This window comes from Aethalodelphis obliquidens, unplaced genomic scaffold (genome assembly GCF_003676395.1).
Source record: "Aethalodelphis obliquidens isolate GAN/ISIS:26980383/991018 unplaced genomic scaffold, ASM367639v1 scaffold5, whole genome shotgun sequence".
NCBI classification, from domain to species: Eukaryota; Metazoa; Chordata; class Mammalia; order Artiodactyla; family Delphinidae; genus Aethalodelphis; species Aethalodelphis obliquidens.
In genome coordinates this window covers 16,262,798-16,285,932 of record NW_020837949.1, presented here as the reverse complement: position 1 = coordinate 16,285,932, position 23,135 = coordinate 16,262,798, and positions in this window count along the sequence as shown.

The following is a 23,135-nucleotide window of genomic DNA, read 5'->3' as shown; positions in this document are numbered from 1 at the left end:
ATAAGAATGAGGAGAGGGTCCCAGGACAGAGGAGGAGGCAGCTTTCTGCAACCCCATCCCATTTCGGCCCGCACACGAGGTCAGCTGTCTGCCTCGACTTGAGGACAGGGTCTCAGCCCGGAGCCCGCGAGGTCCCGGACCGTGCCTGGGCTTCGCCGACAGCCACCTCACAGTGGGCTCTGGGCCACCCCGGCGGGGTTCGGGGTCACAGATTGCGAACAGCTGCACCCACAGTGTCCCTCGCAGTCCACACCTGAGGACCCGGGTGATCGCAGATAACTTGTAGCTCTCGGAACCTGCGAGGTGCGGTCCAAGCCCGCGCAGGGGAGATCGAGCAGAAATTCCACCTGTGCGCTCTGCCCCCGCACCCCTGGGGCGCCCCCCGCGGGGCAGGAGGCTGCATGCCTAGGAGAGCTCTTAAGAGGTCAAGATTCAAGATTCCCCGAAACCACTGACTCAGAAAGCAGCACACACCCACTGCCTCAGCCTCCTTCCAGCGCCCCCATCACTTTCTCTACCCTCCTGCCCGTCGCCGTCTTCGAGGCTGCTTTGAGCCACAAAATCGTCCGCAGGAGCATCTGCCGAGCTCATCAGACCCAAGCCTTGAGACCGATGTTGCCTGTATGGAAATATCTCTGGGGAGTCACTCGGGACGGAGAGGCGGGAGGAGAGCAGAGAAATGGAGGTAAACCCTTAAGGCAAGCAGAGCTGTCCTCTGACATCTCACCCGAGCTGCCCGACGTGTCCTTAGTTCACGGCCACAGCATGTCTGTGACGGAGGCCACCAAGGGCTCCAAGTCGGCCAGCCAGGCGCGGCGAGCCCATCCAGAGCACGGCGCCTCCAGGTCCTCAAGCTCCGGGATCCCTTGCATTGACTTTCTAGTTCCCTTTCATCTTTTCTTTTTTTGGTTTGTTTTGCTTTTCGTGCTCTTTTTCTTAGCGCTGGGTGGCGGTGGGTTCGTGTAGTTTGCCTGTCCCCTAGTACACGCAGTCAGTGACACAAACACGCATCTACATGCTGTATGGCACACCCGCCCGCGCTCCGTCACGCAGCCCCCAGCTCGACTGCCCCGAGTGCCGGCAGCAATGGCCACCTCCATAGCACGATCCCGGCCGGTGGCCTTGGTTCCTCCGAGGGCTGGGCCAGAGGCGCGGGGAGCCAGCCCAGACTGCAGAGAGAAACAGTGGGGCAATGGGAAAAGCCTGGGGAAAACTTGAATTAGGGTTGAGGGTGGGGTGGGGAGAGACACTGAGGGAAGAGGCCCAGCGCTCGAGCTCGGGTGAGGCTGCGCAGAGCATTGAGGGACCCGATGCTGCGGCGCCCTAGACCCTCAGCACCCGCCTCGGGCAGAGCCCAGCCTTGGGGGGCAGCCTTTCTCTGGGGAAGTTCAGATGGCCAGGCGCTGGAGTGGCCCAGCACCTCACTTCGCTGCAGGCCATTCGGGTTTACCAGTCTTGAGAGGGCCCTGAAGGTGAGCAGCTCATAAACTCCAGCTATTCAACCCGGCCTTGTGCCCCAAAGGCCCTGCATTGTATTTTGTTGGCAGCCTGTATATATGTATGCATTTTTGGCAATCTGTATAGCAAGGAGATATATAGAGTACATTTTCCTTGATAAGCAAATAATAAGGATGATGACACATTTAAGAAACTGCAATTAGGGGTGTGTGTGTGGGATCTTCAGGGTGATAACAACAAGGTCATAATCATAGAAGTAAACCAGTTGATAACAGTAAGAATATTAGGCTGCAGTTCAGAAAGTGGACTTTTGAGACTCTTGGCAAATGGATGGAAGAATTTTGTGCCAAAAGTGTTGCAGCTCTGCAGGATTTGGGAGCTAAGGATTCAAGAAGTAATAAGTTAATGCCATGTGAATTTTTATTGTTGTTACTGTTATTAGTATTGTTTCCAGTTGTGGCAGTAGGATAAGCATCCTGACAGATGCTTGGTCTTCCTACAAAAGAAAGGTGTGTTTGTTTATGTAAGTGTCTGAGAGTGTCTGGGGGTGGAGGTGATGGAGTGAGAAAATAGGTCGATTTGAATATCCCTACCCTAGTTTAAGTTCAAGAGAACCACAGAATTTTAGCTCTCAGGGATGGATGTACAAGAGACTAGCAGTCAAACATTGGTAAAAGTCGCTTTGGAAGGAGTCCCCCCGGTCTGTCAGCATAGGGGGCAGAGATTGCTATCTTCACATTTAAAAACCACATTGCTCCAAACATGATCCTACCCCTTCTTTGCCCAGATAACCCCCAACATCAGGCACTTGGATGTACATTCAGTGGCAGTTTTACAATTCTAATTTCAGGGTAGCCAGCCCCCAGGGCCCAGGGCACAGGAAGAGGGAGGGCAGCGTCAGAGTTTTGAAGGGAACAGCAGACCACAGCCTGCTGGCTCACAGGGAAGGCAGGGAAGGCATGGCACCCACTTTAATGGAGGAGGACAGGCAGGCTGATCAGGAGACACACGGCTCTCTGACCCACAGCAGTGAACAAAGTTAAAGCAAGTGCAAAAGAGGAAGAAGAGGGGGCAATAGAATAAAGGAATTGAAGAGGGAATGGGTGGAAAAAATGAGGGCGAGAATCTGCGGGCATGCCATTAACAGCCACTGTAATAACCTCCATCACTGATGTCAGTTTTTGCGGTATGCCTGTGAGAGAATGCCCATGAGTAATTGTCTAAATATGACCGCTCAAACTCCACTCTTACTCTTATCTTAATCTTACTTCAGTTTACTCAGTAGGAGTAATGTCAGTCTCCAAGAGACTGACAGAAACATTTTGTCACACAGTTCCCTTGAGGGACCTGGTTTTCTTCATTTAACCTTATATTTGAGTTGGGTTGGCATTTTATGATGCGGACCTGCGTTGTTTTCCTCAGTGGACTCCTCTATATCAAACACTGTCAATATATCCTCCTCATGACTGTTACCACCTGGCTTTCATTCCCTGTCACCTGTCCCCATTTTGTCTACGTTTGGTTCATTGGGCAGATGTTGGGACTGCTTTCCTAAGAAGGTGTCAGAGCAAGTGTACTGACTGCATACCTCAAAGCTCAGCTTGGTCACATGGCAGTAGTGGTGGTGATAGTGTGTGCTTTGTGTGGGACAAAGGAAGCAGGTCGTTTTCCTTGGAAATGCGTTTTCACAGAGTGTGTTCTAAGTTCCTGAAAGTGTCCTAAGCACCTCACATATGTTATATCATCTATTCTGTCAGGGCTTTATCCCCACTGTTTAAGATAGTGTCTGGCACATCCTAGGAGTTTATTAAATATTTGTTGAATGAGTGAATAGATGAATCAGTTTTCTCATTGCAACAATCCTATGAAGTAGATGTTATTGTCCCCATTTTACAGATCAGGAAACCAGCATTCAGAGGGGTCAGGTAATGGCCCAAGATTACACAGCTAGTAAGTCGTAGCCCCTGGATTCAAACATAAGCGTGTTGGACTCCAGTCTTTGTCTTATACTGTGCTGATGAATAGTTGTAGTGCACATTTTCCGCTATGTTTGGGGAAATCACAACTGTGGTATTCAGAGTCCAACAATGTTCTCCCCATTCTTTTAGTTCAACTGTGCGTATTCTTGTTGTGTCCCCTAAACCCTAAGCAAGAAAGATTCATCACCAACTAGATTCTTAGTTGGCACAAACTGCTTGTTCTGATTAATCAGTGACTGCTCTGTAGAGGGAAACGGGGGCAAGGGAATCGCCTGATGTTTTGGCTGATGCTATTTTCACCTATAGCAACACTGAGATTTTCTTTTGTCTGGTGCTAAAGGATGAAAGAGAGTTTTGATATTATCCAGTTTAACTCATGTTAAGCGTTGAAGTGGATGAAGAGGTTTCCCCATCGAGATGCAGCTAACCAAGGACTGCCTCAGAATACACACATCCCAACTTTCCATCTAGTTGTCTCTCCAAACGAGTTCCTCTCTCTTTGTATTAAGGTTGCTGGTGCTTAAGGTTCTGCGTTTGAATGGCAACTTCTGATTTTAGTTAGAGTTGATCATCCACCTTTGCTTTGAAAGGCATGACGTGACTTTGTGAGCCTGCAATTAGCAAAGTGTGAGGCACGTTCTGGCTGGTTTGCCTCCTTCTACACTTGGTATATTCTTGTCTTACTTTATTTTATTTCCCTTTTTCTGCACACATGTTCAAGCTCCTTCTTTTATACTGTGACCTAAATATACAATCATCTTAACTGGTGCTGTTACCATGGTAATATTTCATGGTAGATAAGGGTACACCCTAAAAAGTCAGTCTCTTTCATTAGCAGTGGCATTCCTTCTTTGTGTTTCCCCCTCTCCCAAATCCAGGCATTCACTGAATGGCACCCTCTGGTGTTTGGTAACAGGAAGCACACTACTGTGGAGAGGGCAAGAACATCATTTTTTTAAACTTTGAATTTCAATTTCAATGATAATTTGAGATAGACAAAAGCAAAAAAGACTCTGAATTAGTATGTTTTTAAGAAAAGAGATTAGTAGGAAACAGTCATTGCCTGTGCATATTAAGTGCTGTTTGCTGTGTAGAATTCTAGAAAATTATGGGAAATGGGGGATATTTATACCCTTCTGTGTCTAACATTATTGTGAAAATATTTCTGTGGGAAACAAAGAGGTTTGTTGTGGGAGACATTGAGATATCTCTGGAAGAAGAAGCTAATGGAATGTTTTCTATGTTTAAGTCTTTAAATTTCAAAATGGAAGGGTTCTATCTTTAGAATGGGAACATTGGGGTTTTTTTTTTTAACTTTTTGTTTTATATTGCAGTATAGCCAATTGACAATGTAGTGATAGTTTCAGGTGCACAGCAAAGCAACTCAGCCATACATATACATGTATCCATTCTCCACATTTGTTCTTGCTGGATAAGATATATAATAGTGATAATGATGCTGATAATAATTTGTATGTATAATTTGTTGTTTTGTTATGTGAGAAACTTAGAAGTTTTGCTCTATATTATTGTGTGAATACCAATCTGCATATTATTATTACTCACAAATTAGAAGTGAGGTTGATATGCTCTAAACATGTCTTCTTTCTTCCTCACTCCAGTTCTACTGTCACCATCTAATGGTGTCATCAAGTCAAACCTATCTCTGAGACTTGTCTGGAATTCATCCCCTCCTCTCCATCCACACATCTTTTTTAGATCTTTAGCATCTCTCACTTGAACTACCACCAGAGCCTTGTGTTTATACGGTCTCCCACCTCCAGTCTTTCCCTAGTACAATCTATGCCTCACACTGCCAGAATAACCTTTCTAAAATGCAAATCTGAACATGTTATTCTCCTTTTAAAAATTCTTTATTGTTTCTCAGCTGTCTAGGATAAATTCTAAAGTCAGACCCACGTGAGATCTTCCATAACTGATCAAAGCCTTTATGCCAAGCCCTGTATGTTAGCCATTTCTCCATTCCCCCTACACAAGGAGATAACACATATAAACAGCTTAGCATAATGGCTGTCCCAGAGTAAATGCAAAATAAATATTGGTCAGTATGCTTTTTTCTCTTTATTCTTCTCCTCTTCTTCTTCCTTCTCTTCATCTAATTTATTATTAGTATAATACTAATAAGCAATGATAAATATCACACTTATACTAGTCATCCCCCAAACAAATCATAATCGGTAAGAAAAGCTATGGTGTGGCAGATATTTTGCTAAATATTTAACATCCTATAATCTCATTTAATTTCCACAGTCGGGTACATTGCATGACACAGTCTGTGTATTCATTATGTATTTGTTAGGTTGGTATGTATAGGCAGTGTAATAATAATGACATTTGGGGCATTTAATAGTCCCAGCCAAGTTCCTTGGAAGGTGAAAACTAGGGTTTTTCACTTTAAAGAGCTCTCTGGGATTGGCAGAATTGTTTTCTTGGATATTAAGATGAACTATTTACAAAAAGGTCAACCTGTAAGACTGCTGGGCAAGTCGAACGATTTTTACCTGGTGCTGGTAATGGGGCACCAGCTGGGACTTGTTAGGGATGCTGATGATATCTAAGATGAGGACAGAGGCCATATTCGTATAAATGACAGCAATACACATTTCAAATGTGTTAGAAGCAGAGCTTTATTAATATGGAGCTTTATTTTTCCCCAATGTTTTGTATAGATAATAGGTAACCCTAAAAATATGCATGGTTCCCCATTCCATTTTATTGTATCAAGGAAGTTATAGGCATCTCCATAGGTCAAATACTAAAGTCAAATTTTCAGACCATGGCTAATGTGCAACAAAAACAAAACTAAAGATCAGTGTTTTTAAGATCAGTGAAAATAAACAGCAAATCATGTGGTAGCAGGGCAGTATTTTGACGTTATCTGTGTTTACTGGGTTCAGTAAAGCAGAAGTTCTTTTTTCTGAAGCTGAGGACCCTATACACCCTTGAATGTTGATCTCATGGCAGGACTGGATCTACATTTTCAGCAGTCAGCGTTCATAGTCATCATGTATAGTGTTTTAAATTACCAGATTCTGAATTATTTGAATCACTATTTAAACGTATTCTAAGAAGTCTTTTAAAAGAGGTTTATTCACAGGTTGAGGCCTTGAAATGCTCTCTTCTTGCAAAGATTTTGAGTCAGCGGGTTTGGGCTCAGACACAGGAATCCGGATGTTCAGCACTTCATGTGATACTGAGGTGGATAATCACAGGACCACATTCTAAATAATACCAGATTGAAGAATTGGCATCTAAAGGGCATTGGAGAGGAGTGAAGATTTGATGTTCAACCCATGTTGCTGCCAGTATCATCAAACGAGTTTTCCACCTTGTGTGGGCCATCGAGACTGAGGGCTTAGTTGTGGCCAGAGACTATCTGATTTTTCAGTTACATTTGATGAGTAACAATTCAGGAGAACATCCATAGATAAATATACTTCTCTTTCATGTCATGTGACACTGATACCTATTTGTTTAGATGGGGTACAGTCCCATATGCATACCTTATGTCCTTAGAGTTAAATCAGTCCTGGCTATTTAAGAAATAAGCCCTTGATTTCTTTTCTACGCCTTGTTTCATTTTCCCTGTCCATAATTCCTCTTTCTCTCTGATACCTTCTTGGGAAGATACCTTCATGGTTCCAAAGCTCCTCTGTGTACTCTCCTATCTGGTGTTCTGTCTAGGTTTTCATTACTAATCTAGCTGGACCAAGCACCTGGCCCTCTTCCTCTTCCTCTTCCTCTCTCCCAGCTCTAGTGGAGGAGTTCTAGTGGAGGAGAGTGGGGGAATTGTCATAAATGTTAATGAGGATACATTTCACTGTTACTATTGCAAAATGTTGGTTCGCTGTGATGATCCCCAGTAACAGGCTGATATAATACCTCCTCTAGGAAGAGGAAAGATGGTGATTTTTCCTGATGTTATTGCTTGCCCTTGGTCACGAAAATGTCTTCCACTTTAGTAAAACAAAGAAGCTTGCCCTTACCTCACCAACTATGCCAAGCCAGTAAACAAGATGAAATAATATAGGAAGACAAGCCTATTATTTCTTGATTATTTAATTAACTACTAAGGAGCTCTTAAAAGGAGTGAAATGGGGAGCTAAAGAATTACCTAAAGGCTAATTTTTCCTACTCTTTATAAAAGCTAAGCATAGAATAACTTGATTGGTAAGGGAAGAACATAAATTTCGTACAATTTCATGTTGTTGAACATGATAAAGACTTTCTAACACTCTGTGCCCCCCCTCTGCCCTGCTACCATATAACCAGCATGAAAATAGGAAATGATAGGAAAACTCTACTTAACTGTGTTCTTTGGAGAGCATCAGGACATTTGGTTTCATTTTAGGGAGAAGACAAAGAGCAGCCCCAAGGCCACTGTGTTTCCCAGATCTGCCTGCTGTTTTCTTGCTTCATCGTCGAAATTACTTTGCTATCAGGTTTTATCAGTGGTGTGGGCAGTTATGTCTTCACATGTAAGCCTAAATATTACAGACTTATTTTCTCCCTTTATACTGTGTGCTGGGAGTACTGAAGGCAGGGAGAGCCGTGGATGATGTAGGTTTAACTTCTGTTGTCTCTAGCTGATGGGTGTCATTCGAGGAGTCACAGTTTTGCGTTTGTTTTGAAGTGAGCATGACAGGATATTTTTCATGACTGAAGGTTTCCATGTTAGGGAAAATTTCAGAATTTTGGATGAGATACTCTTCTTTGACAATACCAATGACAATTAAAAACAATGAAATCATAGCCATTCTTTCTTGCGTGTCTACCAAATTTTAGTCCCTGTGCCATTTCTTTACATATACTATTCCTATACCTCACGCCAATCCGATGTGGTAGATGGTTGTTTTTTCTTTCTAAGTGCAGAAGTTGTTGCCTGTGGACACTAAATAGCTTGTTTAGGTCTAAGAGTGAGTTCATTGCTTTGGGCATCAGTCTCACATCTAAAGTCAAAGATAAATTTTAAAATTTTGTTTTTTGGGGGTTTTCTGTTTTGTTTTACTACCATAAGCAGTTTCTTCAAAAGAATATCCCATTATGTTATTTGGCATCTAATTTTGATAAAGCCAAGGAAAATGAGAGAGGGAAGAAAAAGAAATAGAGGCATATCACACTTTGAGTTCAGAAAATGGAATCATGAAAACAGAGTTTATATTGGAGGAATCAGTCTCAGGTAGATTTAGATAGAGTCTGTCTTGGCCACTCACCTCCTGGCCTAGTCTGATAATAGGCTTCAAGTTTGAAGGTGCTTTTTCCTTCATAGTCCCCTGGGAGCTCTTTCTAGGCACAGAGGGGAAAAGAGTCTCAATAAGGCTTCCAGCTATGGAATTGCTAAGGCATAAATTATGATTTCATGAGTATAAAATGTATATATGTTGGAACATTTTTGTTGAATATGAAAGCACTATGTGTTGTTAAAATATTATTTGATCATCTTCTATTTCCTGTTGTGCTATCTATTCCCTTCCTCTACAAAACAATTGCTAGGACTTAACATTAACCTCTGCATTGAGGACATAAAACAAAAGGCCAAAGGAGCTAGTTATTCTGAGGGATGAACCATCAGTGGATTCATTCTGTTCCTGTTTACGTGTCCACTGTCAATTCTAACTATTTGTTTGTATGTCCCAAGTCTCCAAGAATCATTAGTGTCTATTGGTAAATGATAGTACAAGCTAATTTTTTACAATTAATTGAAATTTCACACTCTTACATTTCAATATCAGTCAATATTTTTACATACTGACACTTTTAATCAAGGATTATCTTTCACAAGGGAGCAACAACCGGGCCCTAATTAATTAAAGTGATAATTATTCTTCTCCCTCACAGTTACATAACACATTCTTCAAGAAATTCACATCCTTAGCGTTCCTCTTTAAACTTCTCCTATTTAAAAGGAGATTCCTTGGCTTCTGTCTCTGTAAGAATTTACTAAAAATTTACATTACTTTTATTTTCAAGGAGTGATATAGAAAAGAGGTCATATTTATTCTCCAGCAAGTTTCCATATTCAAACAAAATAAAATGACATCTTTCTATCACGTAAGTGTTCAGATTGAATCCCAGGAGTCATTTTCCTGGAAGAAACAGGTTGGCAAACGTCTCCCCTTTGATGTTCACTAGCTTATTTTAGCTTCTTTATCGCAATGCGAGTTCCCATGATCCGTTCCTCTTGGATCTTTCTTCGGTTTCTCAGTCCTCAGCTACATAATTGCTCCTGCCTCTCTGCAGCTTTTTCAGTGCACAAGGTTTGTTATGTTTTTCCCTCTGGTTTAGTCCCATTATTTTAGTAGATATGGAATCTGGAGTGCAGGCTATAATTGGCAGCCCTGGTCTCTTCTCCTTTAACAGGTACTGCTCCAGTTCCTATATTTTGGCACCTCTTGGCGTGAGATGCACTTTTAGAAAAAATTGGTGGTGACTGTAGATCCGTCAGCTGATTTCCCTAATACTTAGGAATTGCAGATCATTGAAATCACTGTGCCGTATACCGGTCAGATTTTCTAAAGGTCATTATCCCTGTTTGCTTCATTTAATTAAATTAGTGTGACTTATTCATTCCACTTGCAGCAAATATTTGACTACTTTTAAAAATTATTTTTTTCTCCCCAATTCCCATGTGCTCTTATTTTAATTTTTCAGTATAATTGAATATGAAATGATATCAATAGATCAGTTATCTAAAATTCAAACTGATTTTTTATTACTCTATAATTATTGAAAGATTACTTGCTGCTCTAGGTTTTTTTGTTTGTTTGTTTTTTGGTTTTGTTTTTTTAAGAACAGTTTTAGGTTCACAGCAAAACTGAGTAGAAAGTACGGTGAATTCCCATATACCCCCTGCCCCCATACACTGACAGTTTCCCTCACAATCAACATCAGGCACTAGAGAGGTACATTTGTTATAATGAATGCACTGACATTGACACATCATAGTTACCTGAAGTTCCTAGTTTACAGTAGGGTTCACTCTTGCTGTTGTATGTTCTGAGGGTTTTGACAAATGTATAGTAACATGTATCTACCATTATAGTGTCATAAAGAGTAGTTTCATTGCCCTAAAAAATCCTCTCTGTTCCCCCTATTTATACCTCTCTCCCTCCTAATCTTTGGCAACCACTGATCCTTTTACTGTCTCCATAGTTTTGCCTTTTCCAGAATGTCATTTAGTTGGAGTCATACAGTGTGTAGCATCTTCAGATTGGCTTCTTTAACTTAGTAGTATGCATTTAAGTTTCCTTCATGTCTTTTCTTACCTTGATGGCTCATTTCTTTTTAGGGCTGAATAACATTCCATTGCATTAGCTTTGCTTTGGTATTTTCATTAAATCAGTAAATGTTTTCTCTTGTTCCTTGAAGATAAATTTTAGCTATGCATTAGAGAAAATTTTTTTTTCATTTCATTATATATATTATATTATTTTACTCTTGTATTGGATTTTTCCTAATCTTACATTTCCATGTTTTAAAATTCTTGGATTTTTCAATAATAGCCACAGAACTCATGCTCTGAATATCTTAATTCTATCTTCTTCTTCCTTTAACCCATCCAATCCCTATTTCAGAACTTAGGGAGAAAAGAGCATCATTACTTGCCATCTTGTGGTTTTTATTTAACTATTTTTATTTCCCACTGTTACATTTTTCACAAGGTTTTTTTTTTGTAATTCAGGCAACAAAAATCTTTCACCTCTCTGTTGAAAGACTTAAATGGTTTGTTTATCCAGTGTGGGCAACTCTTCGGCTCCTTTGAGTCTGTAAATATGAGAAGAGGGAAGAAAGGACATCACAGAGCTGTTTCTTTTCCACTTCTCTTTCCCAGCTGATCTTCTAAGCCTCAGCAGTCTCGCTCATGAAGAAGCTAAGAAAAACCCCCGAGAACTTACCCGAGATACTTTTACTGACCCTTAATGGAGCATAAACTTGATTTGTTTTACCAGTAGCAGTCGGCACATTCTTAATTTATTTGAAAAGTAAGACAAGTCCTAAGACGCCTTTTAAATTTGACTTTTAGTATCTTTGCTTGGGAACGCTCTTTGACTTGAACATGTACCTTCTATTCAACTCCTTTACACAATGAATGAAGTTGTCATTGATATTCTCAGGTTTCATTAGAAGAGACAGCCTCCATAAAGGCAGGATTTGTATTTTGTTGTTTTTAAAGTTCTTCTCATGACTGAATCTTATGACTGGCTGTATGCTTGGCACATAGCAGAACTTAATCAATATTTTTATTGTTTTTTGCAGTACGCGGGCCTCTCACTTTTGTGGCCTCTGCCGTTGCGGAGCACAGGCTCCGCATGCGTAGGCTCAGCGGCCATGGCTCACAGGCCTAGCCGCTCCGCGGCATGTGGGATCTTCCCGGATCGGGGCACGAACCCGTGGCCCCTGCATCGGCAGGCGGACTCTCAACCACTGCGCCACCAGGGAAACCCAATCAATATTTTTAATGATGATTTTATGCCATTAGTCTACTAAACATCCAAAATTTCTTACTACCCTAATCTGCTTCTTCTGTTCATTTAATAACAGCAAGTCATCATTTTCCAAAATAAAGAAACTCTCTTTCCAGGTAAAGTTTTCCTTTCAAAATAAATCTTCTCTTATGACAAATTTTCCCACTTTTGAAACCAACACTTCATCTAACCATGAGCAAAATTTTCCATGGACTACCTTTGTAGGTATATAGTAGTAGTATTACTTTATTTAAGCTGAATCTAATTAATAACTAGCACACGAACTTGTTTTTTTAACAGATTTATTGGAGTATAATTGCTTTACAATGGTGTGTTAGTTTCTGCTGTATAAAAAAGTGAATCAGCTATACATATACATATATCCCCGTATCTCCTCCCTCTCACCCTCCCTATCCCACCCCTCTAGGTGGTCACAAAGCACTGAGCTGATCTCCCCGTGCTATGTGGCTGCTTCCCACTAGCTATCTATTTTACATTTGGTAGTATATATAAGTCCATGTCACTCTCTCGCTTCGTCCCAGCTTACCCTTCCCCCTCCCCGTGTCCTCAACTCCATTCTCTACGTCTACATCTTTATTCCTGTCCTGCCCCTAGGTTCTTCAGAACTATTTTTTTTTTTTTTTAAGATTCCATATATATGTGTTAGCATACGGTATTTGTTTTTCTCTTTCTGACTTACCTCACTGTGTATGACAGACTCTAGGTCCATCCACCTCACTACAAATAACTCAGTTTCATTTCTTTCTATGGCTGAGTAATATTCCATTGTATATATGTTCCACATCTTCTTTATCCATTCATCTGTCGATAGACACTTAGGTTGCTTCCATGTCCTAGCTATTGTAAATAGAGCTGCAATGAACATTTTGGTACGTGCCTCTTTTTGAATTATGGTTTTCTCAGGGTATATGCCCAGTAGTGGGATTGCTGGGTCGTATGGTAGTTCTATTTTTAGTTTTTTGAGGAACCTCCATACTCTTCTCCGTAGTGGTGGTATCAATATATATTCCAACCAACGGTGCAAGAGGGTTCCCTTTTCTCCATACCCTCTCCAGCATTTATTGTTTCTAGATTTTTTGATGAGGCCATTCTGACTGCTGTGAGGTAATACCTCATTGTAGTTTTGATTTGCATTTCTCTAGTGATTAGTGATTTGGAGCATCCTTTCATGTGTTTCTTGGCAATCTGTATATCTTCTTTGGAGAAATGTGTATTTAGGTCTTCTGCCCATTTTTGGATTGGGTTGCTTGTTTTTCTGATATTGAGCTGCATGAGCTGCTTGCAAATTTTGGAGATTAATCCTTTGTCAGTTGCAAATATTATCTCCCATTATGAGGGTTGTCTTTTCATCTTGCTTATAGTTTCCTTTGCTGTGCAAAAGCTTGTAGGTTTCATTAGGTCCCATTTGTTTATTTTTGTTTTTATTTCCATTTCTCTAGGAGGTGGGTCAAAAAGGGTCTTGCTGTGATTTATGTCGTAGAGTGTTCTGCCTATGTTTTCCTCTAAGGGTTTTATAGTGTCTGCCCTTACATTTAGGTCTTTAATTCATTTTGAGTTTATTTTTGTGTATGGTGTTAGGGAGTGTTCTAATTTCATTCTTTTACATGTAGCTGTCCAGTTTTCCCAGCACCACTTATTGAAGAGGCTGTCTTTCCTCCATTGTATACTCTTGCCTCCTTTATCAAAAATAAGGTGACCATATGTGAGTGGGTTTATCTCTGGGCTTTCAATATCCTGTTCCATTGATCTATATTTCTGTTTCTGTGCCAGTACCATACTGTCTTGATTACTGTAGCTTTGTAGTATAGTCTGAAGTCACGGAACTTGATTCTTCCTGCTCCGTTATTCTTTCTCAAGATAGCTTTGGCTATTCGGGGCCTTTTGTGTTTCCATACATAGTGTGAAATTTTTTGTTTTAGTTCTGTGAAAAATGCCATTGGTAGTTTGATAGGGATTGCATTGAATCTGTAGATTGCTTTAGGTAGTATTGTCATTTTCACAATATTGATTCTTCCAATCCAAGGGCATGGTATATCTCTCCATCTCTTTGTATCATCTTTAATTTCTTTCATCAGTGTCTTATAGTTTTCTGCATACAGATCTTTTGTCTCCTTAGGTAGATTTATTCCTAGGTATTTTATTCTTTTGATTGTAATGGTAAATGGGAGTGTTTCCTTAATTTCTCTTTCATATTTTTCATCATTAGTGTATAGGAATCCAAGAGATTTCTGTGCATTAATCTTGTATCCTGAAACTTTACCAGATTCATTGATTAGCTCTAGTAGTTTTCTGGTAGTATCTTTAGGATTCTCTATGTATAGTGTCATGTCGTCTGCAGACAGTGACAGCTTTAACTCCTCTTTTCCAATTTGGATTCCTTTTATTTCCTTTTCTTCTCTGACTGCTGTGGCTAAAACTTCCAGGACTATGTTGAATATTAATGCTGCGAGTGGGCAACCTTGTCTTGTTCCTGATCTTAGTGGAAATGATTTCAGTTTTTCACCATTGAGAATGATGTTGGCTGTGGGTTTGTCATATATGGCCTTTATTATGTTGAGGTAAGTTCCCTCTATGCCTACTTTCTGGAGGATTTTTATCATAAAAGATTTTTGCTTTTGTTTGTTGGAAGATTTTTAATCACAATTTCAATTTCACTGCTTGTGATTGGTCTGTTTATATTTTCTGTGTCTTCCTGGTTCAGTCTCAGAAGGTTGTCCTTTCTTAAGAATTTGTCTATTTCTTCCATGTTGTCCATTTTATTGTCATATAGTTGATTGTAGTAATCTCTCATGATCCTTTGTATTTCTGCGGTGTCAGTTGTTACTCCTCTTTTTTCTCTTCTAATTCTATTGATTTGAGTCTTCTCCCTTCTTTTCTGGATGAGTCTGGCTAATGGTTTATCAATTTTGTTTATCTTCTCAAAGAACCAGCTTTTTGTTTTATTGATATTTGCTATCATTTCCTTCATTTCTTTTTCACTTATTTCTGATCTGATCTTTATGATTTCTTTCCTTCTGCCAACTTTGAGGTTTTTTTATTCTTCTTTCTCTAATTGCTTTAGGTGTACGGTTAGGTTGTATATTTTAGATGTTTCTTCTTTCTTGAGGTAAGATTGTATTACAATAAACTTCCCCCTTAGAACTGTTTTTGCTGCATCCTATAGGTTTTGGGTCATCATGTTTTCACTGTCACTTGTTTCTAGGTATTTTTTGATTTCCTCTTTGATTTCTTCAGTGATCTCTTGGTTATCAAGTACTGTATTATTTAGCCTCCATGTATTTGTATTTTTTACAGAGTTTTTCCTATAATTGATGTCTGGTCTTATCTCTAGTCTTTTTCTGTAATTGATACCTAGTCCTATATCTACTCTTTTTCTTATCGGAAAAGATACTTGATGCAATTTCAATTTTCTTAAATTTACCAAGGCTTCATTTGTGACCCAAGATATGATCTATCCCGGGGAATGTTCCATTGGCACTTGAGAAGAAAGTGTATTCTGTTCTTTTTGGATGGAGTATCAATTAAGTCCATCTTGTTTAATGTATCATTGAAAGCTTGTGTTTCCTTATTTATTTTCATTTTGGATTATCTGTCCACTGGTGAAAGTGGGGTGTTAAAAATCCCCTACTATGATTGTGTTACTGTCAATTTCCCCTTTTATAGCTGCTAGCACTTGCCTTATGTATTGAGGTGCTCCTATATTGGGGGCATAAATATTTACAATTGTTATATCTTCTTCTTGGATTGTTCCCTTGAACGTTATGTAGTGTCCTTCTCTGTCTCCTGTAATAGTCTTTATTTTAAAGTCTATTTTGTCTGATATGAGAATTGCTACTCCAGCTTTCTTTTGACTTCCATCTGCATAGAATATCTTTTTCCAATCCCTCACTTTCAGTCTGTATGTGCCCCTAGGTCTGAAGGGGGTCTCTTGTAGACAGCATATATACGGATCTTGTTTTTGTATCCATTCAGCCAGTCTGTGTCTTTTGGCTGGAGCATTTAATCCATTTACATTTAAGGTAATTATCGATATGTATGTTCCTATTCCCATTTTCTTAATTGTTTTGGGTTTGGTATTGTAGGTCTTTTCCTTCTCTGTGTTTCCTGCCTAGAGAAGTTCCTTTAGCATTTGTTGTAGAGCTGGTTTTGTGGTGCTGTATTCTCTTAGATTTTGTTTGTCCATAAAGGTTTTAATTTCTCTGTGGAATCTGAATGAGATCCTTGCTGGGATAGAGTAAAGTTGGTTGTAGGTTCTTCCTTTTCATCACTTTAAATTTGTCCTGCCACTCCCTTCTGGCTTGCAGAGTTTCTGCTGAAAGATCAGCTGTTAACCTTAACCTTATGGGGATTCCCTTGTATGTTATTTGTTGTTTTTCCCTTGCTGCTTTTAATATATTTCTTTGTATTTAAGTTTTGATAGTTTCATTAATATTTGTCTTGGCGTGTTTCTCCTTGGATTTATCCTGTATGGGACTCTCTGTGCTTCCTGGACTTGAGTGACTGTATCTTTTCCATATTAGGGAAGTTTTCAACTATAATCTTTTCTCAGTCCCTTTCTTTTTCTCTTCTTCTTCTGGGACCCCTATAATTTGAATATTGGTGCATTTAATGTTGTCCCAGAGGTCTCTGAGACTGTCCTCAATTCTTTTCATTCTTTTTTCTTTATTCTGCTCTGCAGTAGTTATTTCCACTAGTTTATCTTACAGGTCACTCATCCATTCTTCTGCCTCAGTTATTCTGGTCTTGATTACTGCTGAAGAGTTTTTTATTTCATTTATTGTATTGTTCAACATTGTTTGTTTGCTCTTTAGTTCTTCTAGGTCCTTGTTAAATGTTTCTTTTATTTTCTGCATTCTGTTTCCAAGATTTTGGATCATCTTTACTATCATTACTCAGAATTCTTTTTCAGGTAGACTGTCTATTTCCTCTTCTGGTGGGTTTTTACCTTGCTCTTTCATCTGCTGTGTGTTTCTCTGTTTTCTCATTTTGCTTAACTTACTGTGTTTTGGGTTTCCTTTTTGCAGGCTGCAGGTTCATAGTTCCCGTTGTTTTTGGTGTCTGTCCCCAGTGGCTAAAGTTGGTTCAGTGGGCTGTGTAGGCTTCCTGGTGGAGGGGACTGGTGCCTGTGTTCTGGTGGATGATGCTGGATCTTGTCTTTCTGGTGGGAAGGTCCACGTCTGGTGGTGTGTTTTGGGGTGTCTGTGGACTTATTATGATTTTAGGCAGCCTCTCTGCTAATGGGTGGGGTTGTATTCCTGTCCTGCTAGTTGTTTGGCATACAGTGTCCAAGACTGTAGCTTGCTGGTCGTTGAGTGGAGCTGGGTCTTAGCATTGAGATGGAGATCTCTGGAGAGCTTTCACTGTTTGATATTACATGGAGCTGGGAGGTCTCTGGTGGACCAATGTCCTGAACTTGGCTCTCCCACCTCAGAGGCACAGGCCTGACACCCGGCCGGAGCACCAAGAACCTGTCAGCCACATGGCTCAGAAGAAAATGGAGAAAAAAAGAAAAAAGGAAGAAAAGAATAAGGTAAAATAAAATAACAAAGTTATTAAAATAAAAAAAATTATTAAAAATAGAAAACATTAAAAAGTTATTAAAAAATGAAAGAAAGAGAGAAGAGAGCAGCCAAACCAAAAAGCAAATCCACCAATTGTAACAAGTGCTAAAAGCTATACTAAAAACAAACAAAGAAACAAAAAAACAGATAGAACCCTAGGACAAATGGTAAAACTAAGCTATACAGGCAAAATCACACAAAGAAGCATACACATACACAGTCACAAATGAGAAAAGGGAAAAAAAAAAATATATCCAGGTATGTAGGGAGTTTCTTGCCTTTTGGAAAGTCTGAGGTCTTCTGCCAGCATTCAGTAGGTGTTCTGTAGTAGTTGTTCCACATGTGGATGTATTTCTGATATATTTGTGGGGAGGAAGGTGATCTTTACGTCTTACTCCTCCACCATCTTGAAGGTCTTCTTTTGCCTTATATGCCAAGCATCCTGCTGAGTATTAAACATGTCTTATGTTTTCTTTCATATAATCAGCCCAACTGCCAGAATCCTCCTTTACACTCTATCATCTGTCCCTCCAAGTATGGCACAGCGTGGCAACTCTCTGCCCCATTGGGAGGAAGAGTCAACAGCGGGTGGATGGGAAAAGTGACACAATTGGGCCGACACCCTCCCTGCCAGCCACCCACGCAGCCCAGGGCTGGCTGGGCCCTCTCATTGGTGCAGGCTGGGGCTGGGGCCGGGGCCGCAGTCTCCCTGGCACGTGCGCACGCACACGCCAGTCACGCCTATGGCCGGGTGGCCCACGGACAGGGCACGAGCACTTTTCAGCAGCGTGGTGGCTGCGCGGTTGCTGGGCCTCCTTCTGAGGCTGCTGCTGCCATCCCCACCCCACTCCCCCGAGCTGGATGATGGAATCTTGAAAAAAGCTACATGAACTTTTAAAGGGACCCATCTTGATTGTTATTATGGTAGAGTATGTTGAAACAAATTTTAGCTAGCACAGATCACATGTGATTTAAATACACCACGTTTTTTTCACATCAGGATGGACTTACAGTACCACTGACTCTTTTTGCTTGACTCCATGTACAAGATATATGACCAAAGATGGAGAATGATTTACATCGTGAAATGGAGTACCATTCTGCATACCTTGCCATACTGTGTAGCCCTGGTCTTATGCATAGAATTGGAGTATGCATTCATTTGTTCTTTTATTCATTTATTCAACAAATATTTACTTCACATGCACTTTGTGCAAATCACATTGCTTATGCCCCCACTATCGCTCCTACCCGACCCCTCTCTATCATCACACAGGAATACTGCTATGGGAAGGTACTACGCTCACATACCCACTTTTACCCCGTGCCTTACTCAAGCTTAGCATTCTCACATAGCAACACTGCTGCAGCCTCAGCAGTTATAGTGGAACTGTGCTCCCTGGCAGCCTGAAACTTCCACTGGCCTTCACCACCAACTAGAGAGCTTAGTAAGAAAACGCTTGGACGTCTTTCCCTGACTTGATGTTCCAGTGTCCCCCAAAAGGCATACTCCATTGTCAGGCAGTGTAAAGTAGTGGTTAAGAATATGCATTTGGGAGACCATTGTACCGTTGCTAGTTTGCCTTTAGTTCCTTCAGATTCACAGAGTCAAGAGTTTAGTGAAGTGTTCAACGTTATCTGGTTTTTTACCTTTATTTTACAGTTAAGGAGACTGTGAGCAAGAAACAGTAGTGGGTTGTCCTGTGGGTGACAATGATTTAAGGTGACAGAACCAGGATTTGGGGCCTGAACATCTTGATACCCAATCCATTTTCAATTTCATTACCCCATCATGACTACCCCTGTGAAATGTTCCATGTGATTATTTTTAATCCTTGAGTAATTCTTTCTAAGAAAGATCTGAGCTGTGTAATCCCCTTGACAGTCTTTCTCATTTGTGTGGGACTTCTGATTCTTTTTCCATCTCCCCTCTTCTGCTTCCCTGATGTTTTGCCAAGGAGGGGTCTCATGATTTAGTGGTAAGATTTTGTTGGAAATGCTGAGGTTTAAACAAGAGTGAATGTCAAAACTTTAATGACAGGTATGATATGGGGGCCAACCTGTCATAGTAAGGACTGGCCATTATGTCATTCTTCTGGGTTCTTGCTGAGGATCAACCCTGGTTCAATGAGCTACTTCAATCTTGAAAGTATCTACTTTCTTGCTTTCCAGAGGCTTTGGAGATCTCATCTATTCATTTGTGCTACTGAGCTGCATGTAAATAGAGTTTTCATTACTCCTTGCAGTTATCTATTTGGACCAATATTTTTTAAAATAATGTTGATGCTCATGAAAAGATATCAACTCAATCTTTTAACTTTACATAATAAAACATACTTGAAAACAAATTACACAATGCATTTTTTCCCTGTAGAGGTATGACAAAATTTTAAAAGCAGAGGGAAATATGATAGATGAAGCCTTTTAGAAATGACATCGAAATCCACCTCTTTATTCTGTTTCTCCATTGTGTGAGGTCATTAGGAAACTCAGTTGTCACTGTACTGCCAAATTGGCAAAAATTGTTCATGCAGTATCTTTAGTGCAAGAAAAAGAGACAAATTGGAAAGCTGTAGTTTGATGTCATCTCTCCTAATTCTGTCCATGTACTTTTTTTCCCAAATAGCAGATTACTTCATCCTGAAGTCTTGATAACCATAAATGTAATCAGCTTTGCCACAAATATTTTCAAAATGAAATGCCCGTTGTTTTGGTTGTTTTTTTGCTTTGTTTTATATCAGAGGAAAATGGAGAGGAGAAGCAGTTGGAGATGAGTTAAGAATTGGTGTTGTCTGGGACACCGGGTATTTCATGGTCCAGAGAAATTCACAATGAGGTGACAGAATGCTCTCTCAGACCATTGTCACTTACACTGGAATGTGATGTGCTCCTGGGGAATGTTGGGAAGGCACTTGCGAAGCTATTTTAAGAGGCGTTTGAAACTGAGAGGACAAGAAAGTTATAGGAGAACATGTCAGAGCCTTGCTTGTGAATACGGTATCTCTTTAGGGGTTACTGAGTGGCAAAATCAAAAGGGTTTTTTGCCAAGAAGTAAAGCTGCTTGTCTTGCCTCACTAGAAGAGAATTCCACACAAACGAAGACCTGAAATTTAAACGAAACATTTCAACAAAAATCTCAGGAAATCATTTTGTTTGTTTGTTTTATTTTTCTCCAATGTGAGCTCCCAGGCTTATCAACAAGCTGGTGCCATTAGCTGGTACCAGTAAGTAATCCATCAGAAGGCAAATGAGACTTTGTTTTCAGTGAAACTGTGTTTGAGGAGACTGAAAGCTAATTTGGCTCCACCTTTTTAGAAAATGTTTCATTCATCTTCATGTAAGTTCGGAGAGAAAAGATTTGGATAGGGATGGCAATCCTTCTTTGGCAGATTGCACCTCCTTAACGATGGAGGAGAGGGAGAATCAATCAGACCCCAACGTTTTCTGCCTTCTCTGTCTGTGGAACACCTGTGGATTTCAGAGAGGGCTGGACGGAGTACAGCTTTGCTCAAAAAGACGAGCCGATGAGCAGGACTGGGAATTCCCTTCGACTCCACTCCCCCCAGAAAAAAGCTCAAATTCCAGAGATTTTATATATATACATATGTATGTGTGTATTCATATAAAGAGGATATTATCCGTATTTAAAACTGAGAAAAACAATCCATCACTCATGTCAGTATCACTCTCGTTCTGTATTTAAAGCTTACTTTTCTGTCTCCCTTCAATATATTATCAGTTATTGTATAGAAAGCACGTGTAAGTGTTTGTAAGGGACAGGTATTGATACAGTGGAAATACTTGTTTATTCATTTATTGTTCAACATTTACTGCAAAATTAGGTACATCCAGGTACTCTGTTGGACATCTAGGATACAAAGATGAATAACCAGCCCTTACAAACTATCCTTGGAGATGACGTGAGGAATAAACAGTCGTACACAATATATGGGTACTATAATAGAGATATTAGGACTCCTGCAATAGTAGAGGAGAAAGGTGGGACTAACTCAACTGAAGCTTCATTTAATAGGGCGTTTAAAGAGTGAGGTGCTTTTACTGGATTAACGGGGAAAGCCTTAGTCAGCTTGGGCTCCTGTAACAAATACATATCATAGACTAGATGGCTTCAACAACGAACATTATATAATTGAGTACTTATTGTATATAAGGTATTTTGAAGGTATATATTTATATAAAATGATTATAAATATGTATACGTAAGGTATGAAGAGAATAGCTGTACTTTACTATAATTTATCAAGCAATGGCTATCACAACAGAGTAAAGAAAAAGTATCAAAATATGTAAAGTACACATTGGGAGGTCAGAAGAAGAATAGTGTAGATTTGAGCAAATAACCCCTTATATTTGCATGTCTTTAGAGTTCCCAAAGCTCATCATTGCATTGTTTTAGAGCAGCCTCTATCTGTTTCTGTACTGCCTCTAGCCAAGAATGGTCTCTGCATTGTTAAAGAGTTGTTAAAAAAAAAAAAGAAGAAGAAACATGAGCAACAGAAACCAAATGCAGCTTTCCATGTCTATAATACTTACTGTCCGGCACTTTACAAAAAAGTTTTCTGACCCTTCTTTTAGAAGAAGCTTCACCGATACTTGTATTTCTTCTCAAAGTGTAACTACTTCTGCTTAGTTGGAACTAAGGCAAAATGGGTGAAGCATAATAGCCTAACATCATGTAGTTTGGGTTATAAGGAAACTTGATTTGTTGTGGTGGTTCTGATTGATAGATTCTGTATTCTGTTGTCCCATGTATATACACCTAGTAGATCAGGTGTCTCGGTTTGGGTTTCGGAACACATGTCCATCTCTTCATCTTTGTGCTTGATTCCTATTCTCTTGAAGTCATATTTGTGGGTTATTACATGATAATTTAAAATAAACAATACTATGTTTAAAAAAACACTTTTCAATTTTACAATGAATTATTAGATCCATTGCCTCATTTCATTTTCATAAAAACTTTAAAAGGGGGATAATAACTAATTGAGGAAATTCAAAATCAGCAATCTCAGGTGATTTGTCCAGGGCGATACTGCTTGGATGAGAATTCAGAAAGCCCAACTCTTATCCGGTTGTGTTTTCCTTCCTTCCTCACAGAAAACCCACTATGTCATTGCCCGAAATGCCCTTGAGTGTGCAACAAAAGTCAACTGGGAACTCGTTGGTGATAAATCTTCTAGATGGGTTACAGAAATGTAAATTAAGAATGATGGATCCAAACTTTTCTCTTGAATTAACTCACCCTCAAAAAACAGGGAATTCATTATGGAACTCAAAACCCCACTAAGCCTGCCTCATAGGAATAATTCTGTCCACCTCCTCAGGAAACCAAGGGTCCACTCAGGGAAGATGAGGAAGAAGTCTCTGATGCTTGATCTCTGTGAAGCAGCTCCTCTTTTTGAGATACTCTGGATATATACGTTTTACATTTTACCTGGAAATATCTCATTATCTGACTGTGGCTCCATGCTACATTTGAGGAAATAGATACAGAGAGGAAAAATGCTTTGTCCTGGGAGGTGCTTTGATGGCCTCCCTTGATTCACAGAGACAACCCCAGCTGGAGAATCTTTGGAAAGGCAGATTTGAAGTAAAACTACCTCTAGGAT